This window comes from Coregonus clupeaformis, unplaced genomic scaffold (assembly GCF_020615455.1).
Source record: "Coregonus clupeaformis isolate EN_2021a unplaced genomic scaffold, ASM2061545v1 scaf0090, whole genome shotgun sequence".
NCBI classification, from domain to species: Eukaryota; Metazoa; Chordata; class Actinopteri; order Salmoniformes; family Salmonidae; genus Coregonus; species Coregonus clupeaformis.
The window spans coordinates 485,113-496,730 of NW_025533545.1; the positions used below are offsets into that span (position 1 = coordinate 485,113).

General features: G+C 44.0%; 1 non-coding gene across 1 annotated transcript; it reads left to right on the forward strand.

Moving 5' to 3' along the window:
• Positions 1-10,982: 10,982 nt before the first annotated feature.
• LOC121563448 lies at positions 10,983-11,089 on the forward strand. The gene has a single exon (XR_005999880.1). It is a non-coding gene; the product is annotated as a U6 spliceosomal RNA (small nuclear RNA).
• Positions 11,090-11,618: the final 529 nt, after the last annotated feature.

The window sequence follows — 11,618 nt, forward strand, 5'->3', positions numbered from 1 at the left end:
CAGTAGTGCCTGTACAGTGGGGGGAAAAAACTATTTAGTTAGCCACCAATTGTGCAAGTTCTCCAACTTAAAAAGATGAGAGAGGCCTGTAATTTTCATCATAGGTACACATCAACTATGACAGACAAATTGAGGGAAAAAAATCCAGAAAATCACATTGTAGGATTTTTAATGAATTTATTTGCAAATTATGGTGGAAAATAAGTATTTGGTCACCTACAAACAAGCAAGATTTCTGGCTCTCACAGACCTGTAACTTCTTCTTTAAGAGGCTCCTCTGTCCTCCACTCGTTACCTGTATTAATGGCACCTGTTTGAACTTGTTATCAGTATAAAATACACCTGTCCACAACCTCAAACAGTCACACTCCAAACTCCACTATGGCCAAGACCAAAGAGCTGTCAAAGGACACCAGAAACAAAATTGTAGACCTGCACCAGGCTGGGAAGACTGAATCTGCAATAGGTAAGCAGCTTGGTTTGAAGAAATCAACTGTGGGAGCAATTATTAGGAAATGGAAGACATACAAGACCACTGATAATCTCCCTCGATCTGGGGCTCCACGCAAGATCTCACCCCGTGGGGTCAAAATGATCACAAGAACGGTGAGCAAAAATCCCAGAACCACACGGGGGGACCTAGTGAATGACCTGCAGAGAGCTGGGACCAAAGTAACAAAGCCTACCATCAGTAACACACTACGCCGCCAGGGACTCAAATCCTGCAGTGCCAGACGTGTCCCCCTGCTTAAGCCAGTACATGTCCAGGCCCGTCTGAAGTTTGCTAGAGTGCATTTGGATGATCCAGAAGAGGATTGGGAGAATGTCATATGGTCAGATGAAACCAAAATAGAACTTTTTGGTAAAATCTCAACTCGTCGTGTTTGGAGGACAAAGAATGCTGAGTTGCATCCAAAGAACACCATACCTACTGTAAAGCATGGGGGTGGAAACATCATGCTTTGGGGCTGTTTTTCTGCAAAGGGACCAGGATGACTGATCCGTGTAAAGGAAATAATGAATGGGGCCATGTATCGTGAGATTTTGAGTGAAAACCTCCTTCCATCAGCAAGGGCATTGAAGATGAAACGTGGCTGGGTCTTTCAGCATGACAATGATCCCAAACACACCGCCCGGGCAACGAAGGAGTGGCTTCGTAAGAAACATTTCAAGGTCCTGGAGTGGCCTAGCCAGTCTCCAGATCTCAACCCCATAGAAAATCTTTGGAGGGAGTTGAAAGTCCATGTTGCCCAGCGACAGCCCCAAAACATCACTGCTCTAGAGGAGATCTGCATGGAGGAATGGGCCAAAATACCAGCAACAGTGTGTGAAAACCTTGTGAAGACTTACAGAAAACGTTTGACCTGTGTCATTGCCAACAAAGGGTATATAACAAAGTATTGAGAAACTTTTGTTATTGACCAAATACTTATTTTCCACCATAATTTGCAAATAAATTCATAAAAATCCTACGATTTTCGGGATTTTTTTTCTTCTCATTTTGTCTGTCATAGTTGACATGTACCGACGATGAAAATTACAGGCCTCTCTCATCTTTTTAAGTGGGAGAACTTGCACAACTGGTGGCTGACTAAAGACTTTTTTCCCCCACTGTATTATGGGAATCTCACAGATCTGCCGTTCAACGTCTGTTGATGTTTTCACGTCATTAGAAACAGGGATATCTGGTCGTTTGTTTTGGAATGTCTCTCAGGGTGATGACAGAATGTTCTGACTGATGTTATTGATTTTTTTTATAGCATACTTTCCAGAAAATATCTCCTTCCATCTGTCCAAGAGTATTTCTCATCCATTTTGACCCAATGTTGCTCATTCATGATATTGTTTGAAATTGTAGCTTCTGGGAAGTAGTGATATAGTCGACTCCTCATACGTGCAAACTCTTGTTTTAAGTGCACTGCTGTGTTTTTCCTGTCCCAGTGCAAATAAATCTATGTTATAATACATTAGTATGGAAGCCCCTTAGTAATAAATCAACTGTAAAAACGGTTTTAAATGGGCTATGATGGGAGCAGATGTTTTTGTAAATCGGGTCATATGGTTTAAAAAAATAAAAAATAGGCAACTTTGATTGGACAATAGAACTAACAGGGCTGAGTTTTGCTGTATGCGGGGTTGCATTGTGTGGGCCTTTGCGTCTGTAATTAAAAAGATACTCACAAAGTATGTAATCACTATTGTGTTGATTGATTAATTCCAGTCAATAATTTGGAATCGATAAGGTCTAGGTAGCCTAGCCACCCGAAGTTTGAATATAAACCAATTTTGATCACATTTACATTTTCTCTTAACACAAATAATCAGGCCTAATTTAGGCTATAAATACATTTCGTTACATGTATTTGTAAAGGATCCCCATTAGTTCCTGCCAAGGCAGCAGTTACTCTTCCTGGGGTCCATCAACATTAAGGCAGTTATATACAATTTAAAATATTACATGACATTACATTTCATAACATTTTACCCAATACATTTAGTGTGTTCCCTCAGGCCACTTCTCTACAGCTGCACCATCGAGAGCATCCTGACTGGTTGCATCACCGCCTGGTATGGCAACTGCTTGACCTCCGACCGCAAGGCACTACAGAGGGTAGTGCGTACGGCCCAGTACATCACTGGGGCAAAGCTTCCTGCCATCCAGGACCTCTATACCAGGCGGTGTCAGAGGAAGGCCCTCAAAATTGTCAAAGACTCCAGCCACCCTAGTCATAGACTGTTCTCTCTGCTACCGCACGGCAAGCGGTACCGGAGTGCCAAGTCTAGGTCCAAAAGACTTCTCAACAGCTTCTACCCCCAAGCCATAAGACTCCTGAACAGCTAATCATGGCTACCCGGACTATTTGCACTGCCCCCCACCCCATCCTTTTTACGCTGCTGCTACTCTGTTAAGTATTTATGCATAGTCACTTTAACTCTACCCACATGTACATATTACCTCAACTACCTCAACTAGCTCGGTGCCCCCGCACATTGACTCTGCAACGGTACCCCCTGTATATATAGCCTCCCTACTGTCACTTTATTTTACTTCTGCTCTTTTTTTTCTCAACACTTTTTTGTTTTTTATTTTTACTTTTTTTGTTTAAAATAAATGCACTGTTGGTTAAGGGCTGTAAGTAAGCATTTCACTGTAATGTCTGAACCTGTTGTATTCGGCGCATGTGACCAATAAAATGTGATTTGATTTTATTTGATACTATCACATATTTAAAATACAACATCCATGTGTACGTGTAGGTGCCAATGTGTGTGTCTCTTCACAGTCCCCGCTATTCCATAAGGTGTATTTGTATCTGTTTTTTAAATCCAATTCTACTGCTTGCATCAGTTACCTGATGTGGAATAGAGTTCCATGTAGCCATGGCTCTATGTAGTACTGTGCGCCTCCCATAGTCTGTTCTGGACTTGGGGACTGTGAAGAGACCTCTGGTGGCATGTCTTGTGGGGTATGCATGGGTGTCCGAGCTGTGTGCTAGTAGTTTAAACAGACACCTCAGTGCATTCAGCATGTCAACACTTCTTACAAAAACAAGTAGTGATGATTTCAGTCTCTCCTCCACTTTGAGCCAGGAGAGATTATTAATGTTAGCTCTCTGTGTACATCCAAGGGCCAGCCGTGCTGCCCTGTTCTGAGCCAATTGCAATTTTCCTATGTCCCTCTTTGTGGCACCTGACCACATGACTGAACAGTAGTCCAGGTGTGACAAAACTAGGGCCTGTAGGACCTGCCTTGTTGATAGTGCTGTGAAGAATGCAGAGCAGCGCTTTATTATAGACAGAATACTCCCCATTCTAGCTACTGTTGTATCAATATGTTTTGACCATGACAGTTTACAATCCAGGGTTACTCCAAGCTATTTTGTCTCCTCAACTTGCTCAATTTCCACATTATTCATTACAAGATTTAGTTGAGGTTTAGGGTTTAGTAAATGATTTGTCCCAAATACAATGCTTTTAGTTTTTGAAATATTTAGGAATTGTCACGATCGTTGACACATGATGAAGCGGACCAAGGCGCAGCGTTGAAGGTGAACATATTATTTATTTAGAATGATCACCACGATCAAAACGATAACGTGACGTCTACGGTATAACACAAACCAAATCAGAACAAGATCCCACAACATTTGTGGGAAAATAGCCTCTATAAATATGGCTCCCAATCAGAGACAACCCGCCACAGCTGACACTCGTTGCCTCTGATTGGGAACCACTCTGGCCAACACAGAAATACAACATATAGACTATCCACACCCTGGCTCAACATATAGAGTCCCAGAGCCAGGGTGTGACAGTACCCCCCCCTAAAGGCGCGGACTGCGACCGCGCCTAAACGTACACAAACCAGGGGAGGGCTGGGTGGGCATTCCTCCTCGGAGGCGGTTCCGGCTCCGGGCTTGACCACCACCCTTCCACCATCCCCCCGTGGCGCCCCTGGTCCGGTCTGGCCCCGCTGGCTGGAGCTGGACCGGACATCGTTGAAGCGGACCGCTTAGGCTCCGTGTGGAGCAGCTGACCGGTACCTTACCAGGCACCGGTGACCCAGGCACGGGTTGTGCGGGACTGACGACGCGCACCCCTGGCTTGGTGCGTGGAGTAGGAACGGGCCGGACCGGGCTGACGATGCGCACCCCTGGCTTGGTGCGTGGAGTAGGAACGGGCCGGACCGGCTGACGATGCGCACCCCTGGCTTGGTGCGTGGAGTAGGAACGGGCCGGACCGGGCTGACGATGCGCACCCCTGGCTTGGTGCGTGGAGTAGGAACGGGCCGGACCGGGCTGACGATGCGCACCCCTGGCTTGGTGCGTGGAGTAGGAACGGGCCGGACCGGGCTGTCGAAGCGCACCCCTGACTTGGTGCGGGGAACAGGCACGGGCCGTGCCGGACTGACGACGCACACCACTGGCTTGGTGTGGGGAGCAGGAGCGGGCCGAGCCGGGCTGTCGAAGCGCACTCCTGACTTGGTGCGGGGAACAGGAACAGGCCGGACCGTACTGGGAACACACACCACTGGCCCTACGTGGGGATCAGGAACAGGCCGGACCGGACTGGCAACACACGCCAGTACCTCTCGCCGTGCCTCTACAACCTCCTTCCCCCTGGTGACCAGTGACTCCCGTAACCTGGCGTCCTCCTGCTGCCCCGTCGTCCACGGCGTTAGCCCCCCTAAAAAAATTTATGGGCTTCACTCCTACCCGTGGCCAAGGCCTCCATCCCTCTTGCCAGACTCGCACTCATCTCCTCCCAAGTCCATCCTCTCTCCTCGTCACGCTGCTTGATCCAGTCGAGGTGGGATCTTCTGTCACGATCGTCTACCAAATATGAGGACCAAGGCGCAGCGTTGAAGGTGAACATATTATTTATTTAGAATGATCACACGATCAAAACAACAACGATAACGTGACGTCTACGGTATAACACAAACCAAATCAGAACAAGATCCCACAACATTTGTGGGAAAATAGCCTCTATAAATATGGCTCCCAATCAGAGACAACCCGCCACAGCTGACACTCGTTGCCTCTGATTGGGAACCACTCTGGCCAACACAGAAATACAACATATAGACTATCCACACCCTGGCTCAACATATAGAGTCCCAGAGCCAGGGTGTGACAGGAATAACTTATTCCTTGCCACCCATTCTGAAACTAACTGCAGCTCTTTAAGTGTTGCTGTCATTTCAGTCACTGTGGTAGCTGACGTGTATAGTGTTGAGTCATCCGCATACATAGACACACTGGCTTTACTCAAAGCCAGTGGCATGTCTTTAGTAAAGATGGAAAATAGCAAGGGGCCTAGACAGCTGCCCTGGGGAATTCCTGATTCTACCTGGATTTTGTTGGAGAGGCTTCCATTAAAGAACACCCTCTGTGTTATGTTAGACAGGTAACTCTTTATCCACAATATAGCAGGGGGTGTACAGCCATAACACATATGTTTTTCCAGCAACAGACTATGATCGATAATGTCAAAAGCCGCACTGAAGTCTAACAAAACAGCCCCTACAATCTTTTTATCATCAATTTCTCTCAGCCAATCATCAGTCATTTGTGTAAGTGCTGTGCTTGTTAAATGTCCTTCCCTATAAGCGTGCTGAAAGTCTGTTGTCAATTTGTTTACTGTGAAATAGCAATTTATTTGGTCAAGCACAATATTTTCCAAAAGTTTACTAAGGGTTGGTAACAGGCTGATTGGTTGGTTATTTGAGCCAGTTAAGGGGGCTTTACTATTATTAGGTAGGGGAATAACTTTTGCTTCCCTCCAGGCCTGAGGACACACTTTCTAGTAGGCTGAAATTGAATATATGGCAAATAGGAGTGGCAATATCGTCCGCTATTATCCTCAGTAATTTTCCATCCAAGTTGTCAGACCCCGGTGGCTTGTCATTGTTGATTGACAATAATACTTTTTCACCTCTTCCACACTTACTTTACGGAATTCAAAATTACAATGCTTGTCTTTCTTAATTTGGTCAGATATACTTGGATGTGTAGTGTCAGCGTTTGTTGCTGGCATGTCATGCCTAAATTTGCTAATCTTGCCAATAAAAAAATCATTAAAGTAGTTGGCAATATCAGTGGGTTTTGTGATGAATGAACCATCTGATTCAATGAATGATGGAGCGGAGTTTGCCTTTTTGCCCAAAATTTCATTTAAGGTGCTCCAAAGCTTTTTACTATCATTACTTTTACATGTCATTTATCTTAGTTTCATAGTATAGTTTCTTCTTCTTTTTATTCAGTTTAGTCACATGATTTCTCAATATGCAGTACGTTTGCCAATCGGTTGTACAGCCAGACCTATTTGCCATCTCTTTTGCCTCATCCCTCTCAACCATACAGTTTTTCAATTCCTCCTCAATCCATGGGGATTTAACAGTTTTTACAGTCATTTTCTTAATGGGTGCATGCTTATTAGTTACTGGGATAAGCAATTTCATAAATGTGTCAAGTGCAGCATCTGGTTGCTTGTCATTACACACCACAGACAAATATTCTTCACATCAACAACATAGGAATCCCTACATAACTTATTGTTTGACCTCTTATACACAATATTAGGCCCAGCCTTTGGAACTTTGGTTTTCCTAGATATGGCTACTATATTGTGATCACTACATCCAATGGATTTGGATACTGCTTTAAAGCAAATTTATGCAGCATTGGTAAAGACGTAATCAATACATGTTGATTTCATTCCTGTGCTGTTTGTAACTACCCTGGTAGGTTGACTGATAACCTGAACCAGGTTGCAGGCACTAGTTACAGTTTGAAGCTTTGTCTTGAGTGGGCAGCTTGATGAAAGCCAGTCAATATTTACATCACCCAGAAAATATACCTCTCTGTTGATATCACATACAGTGGGGAGAACAAGTATTTGATACACTGCCGATTTTGCAGGTTTTCCTACTTACAAAGCATGTAGAGGTCTGTACTTTTTATCATAGGTACACTTCAACTGTGAGAGACGGAATCTAAAACAAAAATCCAGAAAATCACATTGTATGATTTTTAAGTAATTAATTTGCATTTTTTTGCATGACATAAGTATTTGATCACCTACCAACCAGTAAGAATTCCGGCTCTCACAGACCTGTTAGTTTTTTCTTTAAGAAGCCCTCCTGTTCTCCACTCATTACCTGTATTAACTGCACCTGTTTGAACTCGTTACCTGTATAAAAGACACCTGTCCACACACTCAATCAAACAGACTCCAACCTCTCCACAATGGCCAAGACCAGAGAGCTGTGTAAGGACATCAGGGATAAAATTGTAGACCTGCACAAGGCTGGGATGGGCTACAGGACAATAGGCAAGCAGCTTGGTGAGAAGGCAACAACTGTTGGCGCAATTATTAGAAAATGGAAGAAGTTCAAGATGACGGTCAATCACCCTCGGTCTGGGGCTCCATGCAAGATCTCACCTCGTGGGGCATCAATGATCATGAGGAAGGTGAGGGATCAGCCCAGAACTACACGGCAGGACCTGGTCAATGACCTGAAGAGAGCTGGGACCACAGTCTCAAAGAAAACCATTAGTAACACACTATGCCATCATGGATTAAAATCCTGCAGTGCACGCAAGGTCCCCCTGCTCAAGCCAGCGCATGTCCAGGCCCGTCTGAAGTTTGCCAATGACCATCTGGATGATCCAGAGGAGGAATGGGAGAAGGTCATGTGGTCTGACGAGACAAAAATAGAGCTTTTTGGTCTAAACTCCACTCGCCATGTTTGGAGGAAGAAGAAGGTTGAGTACAACCCCAAGAACACCATCCCAACCGTGAAGCATGGAGGTGGAAACATCATTCTTTGGGGATGCTTTTCTGCAAAGGGGACAGGACGACTGCACCGTATTGAGGGGAGGATGGATGGGGCCATGTATCGCGAGATCTTGGCCAACAACCTCCTTCCCTCAGTAAGAGCATTGAAGATGGGTCGTGGCTGTGTCTTCCAGCATGACAACGACCCAAAACACACAGCCAGGGCAACCAAGGAGTGGCTTCGTAAGAAGCATCTCAAGGTCCTGGAGTGGCCTAGCCAGTCTCCAGACCTGAACCCAAAAGAAAATCTTTGGAGGGAGCTGAAAGTCCGTATTGCCCAGCGATAGCCCCAAAACCTGAAGGATCTGGAGAAGGTCTGTATGGAGGAGTGGGCCAAAATCCCTGCTGCAGTGTGTGCAAACCTGGTCAAGACCTACAGGAAACGTATGATCTCTGTAATTGCAAACAAAGGTTTCTGTACCAAATATTAAGTTCTGCTTTTCTGATGTATCAAATACTTATGTCAGCAATAAAATGCAAATTAATTACTTTAAAATCATACAATGTGATTTTCTGGATTTTTGTTTTAGATTCCGCCTCTCACAGTTGAAATGTACCTATGATAAAAATGACAGACCTCTACATGCTTTGTAAGTAGGAAAACCTGCAAAATCGGCAGTGTATCAAATACTTGTTCTGTCTCCAGATCTCAACCCCATAGAAAATCTTTGGAGGGAGTTGAAAGTCCGTGTTGCCCAGCGACAGCCCCAAAACATCACTGCTCTAGAGGAGATCTGCATGGAGGAATGGGCCAAAATACCAGCAACAGTGTGTGAAAACCTTGTGAAGACTTACAGAAAATGTTTGACCTGTGTCATTGCCAACAAAGGGTATATAACAAAGTATTGAGAAACTTTTGTTATTGACCAAATACTTATTTTCCACCATAATTTGCAAATAAATTCATAAAAAATCCTACAATGTGATTTTCTGGATTTTGTTTTCTCATTTTGTCTGTCATAGTTGACGTGTACCTATGATGAAAATTACAGGCCTCTCTCATCTTTTTAAGTGGGAGAACTTGCACAATTGGTGGCTGACTAAATACTTTTTTCCCCCACTGTATGTATATATATATATATATGCGAGAGAAAAAAAACAAAAAACATATGGGGGATTGGAAGGGATGCAGACAATTACATTGATGGAAGTTACAATCTACAGTGGGGAAAAAAAGTATTTAGTCAGCCACCAATTGTGCAAGTTCTCCCACTTAAAAAGATGAGAGAGGCCTACGTAAAAATGTATGCACGCTTTGGATAAAAGCGTCTGCTAAATGGTATATTGTTATTTTTAGGGCGCCTCGAGCGTTGATTAATTGTCGTTGAGCCGTTAGAAGAAAGCGCGTCTGGGTCCACAGTGACCTGGCGACTAAACGAGCTAGCAGCTTCCAGAACCAGATCCAGAAAGTTATATACTTGCAAAAGGTAAGTTATTCAGGCCTTATAACATACCTGTGTGTTATAGCTACTGCTGTCGAAAAAGCCATAATTAGTTATGCTATGGCCATGCATCTCCCTTCAGTGTGTGTGAGTTGCTAGCTATAACTTGTTAGCTACCATCTGTCATTACCACCACTTTATTCCGTGCTGCTGTAATGTAAAGTGCAACCTCTATTTTGGAGTTTGTCTGCTTTCAACTTTGTCATCTAATATACTAGTCTGGGGAAACATGGTTGTTTTATTTGTTGGAAAAGATGGAGAACCGCGCAGTGTCGAAAAAGAGTCAATCCAAAACGGAGGCATTAATGTAACCCTCAGTTTTGGATGTATTTATCCTTTTTGACAGTGTGCGGGTCTCCATCTCTTCCAGGATTCTCATTTTGATACATACGCACTTGGAACAGACACTATTTAGGTATAAAGGACATTTAAAGAGCGCAGACGGCCTATCACTTCTGTTGCAGTATTTGAACATGGCTTGTCATTTGTTCTAAATTGCAGAAATGTGTTGATGCCAAACGTGAGAAATTCATAACATTTCTATCCGTTGCCACAGATGTTGACTTTCTGGCAAGGTGTTTCGTAGGTTCGGTGGAACAGCACTTATCAGCTCTCTGCGCGCCCAAGTCTTATTTGCTGTGGATGGAGCTCCTTCTGGAGGACAAATGCAGTACTGCACCAGCGGACGTGAAAGGGGACCATCTTATTTTTTTAAAATCCAAGATGGCTACTTGTGAGTGTTCAGCACAAATGTCATAGTTTATTTTCCCCTCTCCTTGTTGGTAAGAGTTTCTGCTGCTTTACAAATGTGAAAGGGTTCAAAGCACACACTAAGCCTGAGTCTTCTCAGCTCTGAGTAGAAGCTTTTACTAGATACAGATTTAGGATCAGTTTAGTTTCTACTAGCCTAGGAAAGACTGTTATGAGGGAGGGAAGGGAGGGAAGGGAGGGGGGGGAAACGACACCAATCACAGCCCCAGCACGGTTCTACTACTCTACATAAACCCCAGATGCTCGGTAGAAGGCAACTGTTAAAGCTTTTAGATAGTACCTCCGAGAGCGCTGTGTGTATAGAGGAGTGTTGACTGTGTGTTTGAAGCATATGAGTCTTATCAGGGTGCTTCCAGAGAATAACCGTCAATGAGACTGCTAATCTCGGCTGGTCCTATAAGTAGTGTCTGTGAAGGGTGTCTGTTTGTGCTCGCTTCGGCAGCACATATACTAAAATTGGAACGATACAGAGAAGATTAGCATGGCCCCTGCGCAAGGATGACACGCAAATTCGTGAAGCGTTCCTTATTTTGACCCCCTGGGGAAAGTTTCCTTTCCCCCGAGGATAGTTTTGTCTTTTTTAGAACTAAAACTTTCATTGTGTGGTGGAGAAAGCAGGCACTCCTGTGGATGTTCGCTACTAACTAGTGGTGATGTTAGGTAAGTGCACCTCTAGTGGTCATGTTGCTGCCTATTGAAATCACTGGCCACTTTAATAAATGGAACACTAGTCACTTTAATAATGTTTACATATCTTGCACTACTCATCTCATATGTATATACTGTATTCTATTCTATAATATTCTACTGTATCTTAGTCCATGCCGCTCTGTCATTGCTTGTCCATATATGTATATATTCTTAAATTCCATTCCTTACTAGATTTGTGTGTATTGGGTATATGTTGTGAAATTGTTGGATATTACTTGTTAGATATTACTGCACTGTCGGAGCTAGAAGCACAAGCATTTCGCTACACCCGCAATAACATCTGCTAAACACGTGTATGTGACAAATAAAATGTGATTTGGGTAAGTGCAACAGGATGGCTGAACTAACGAA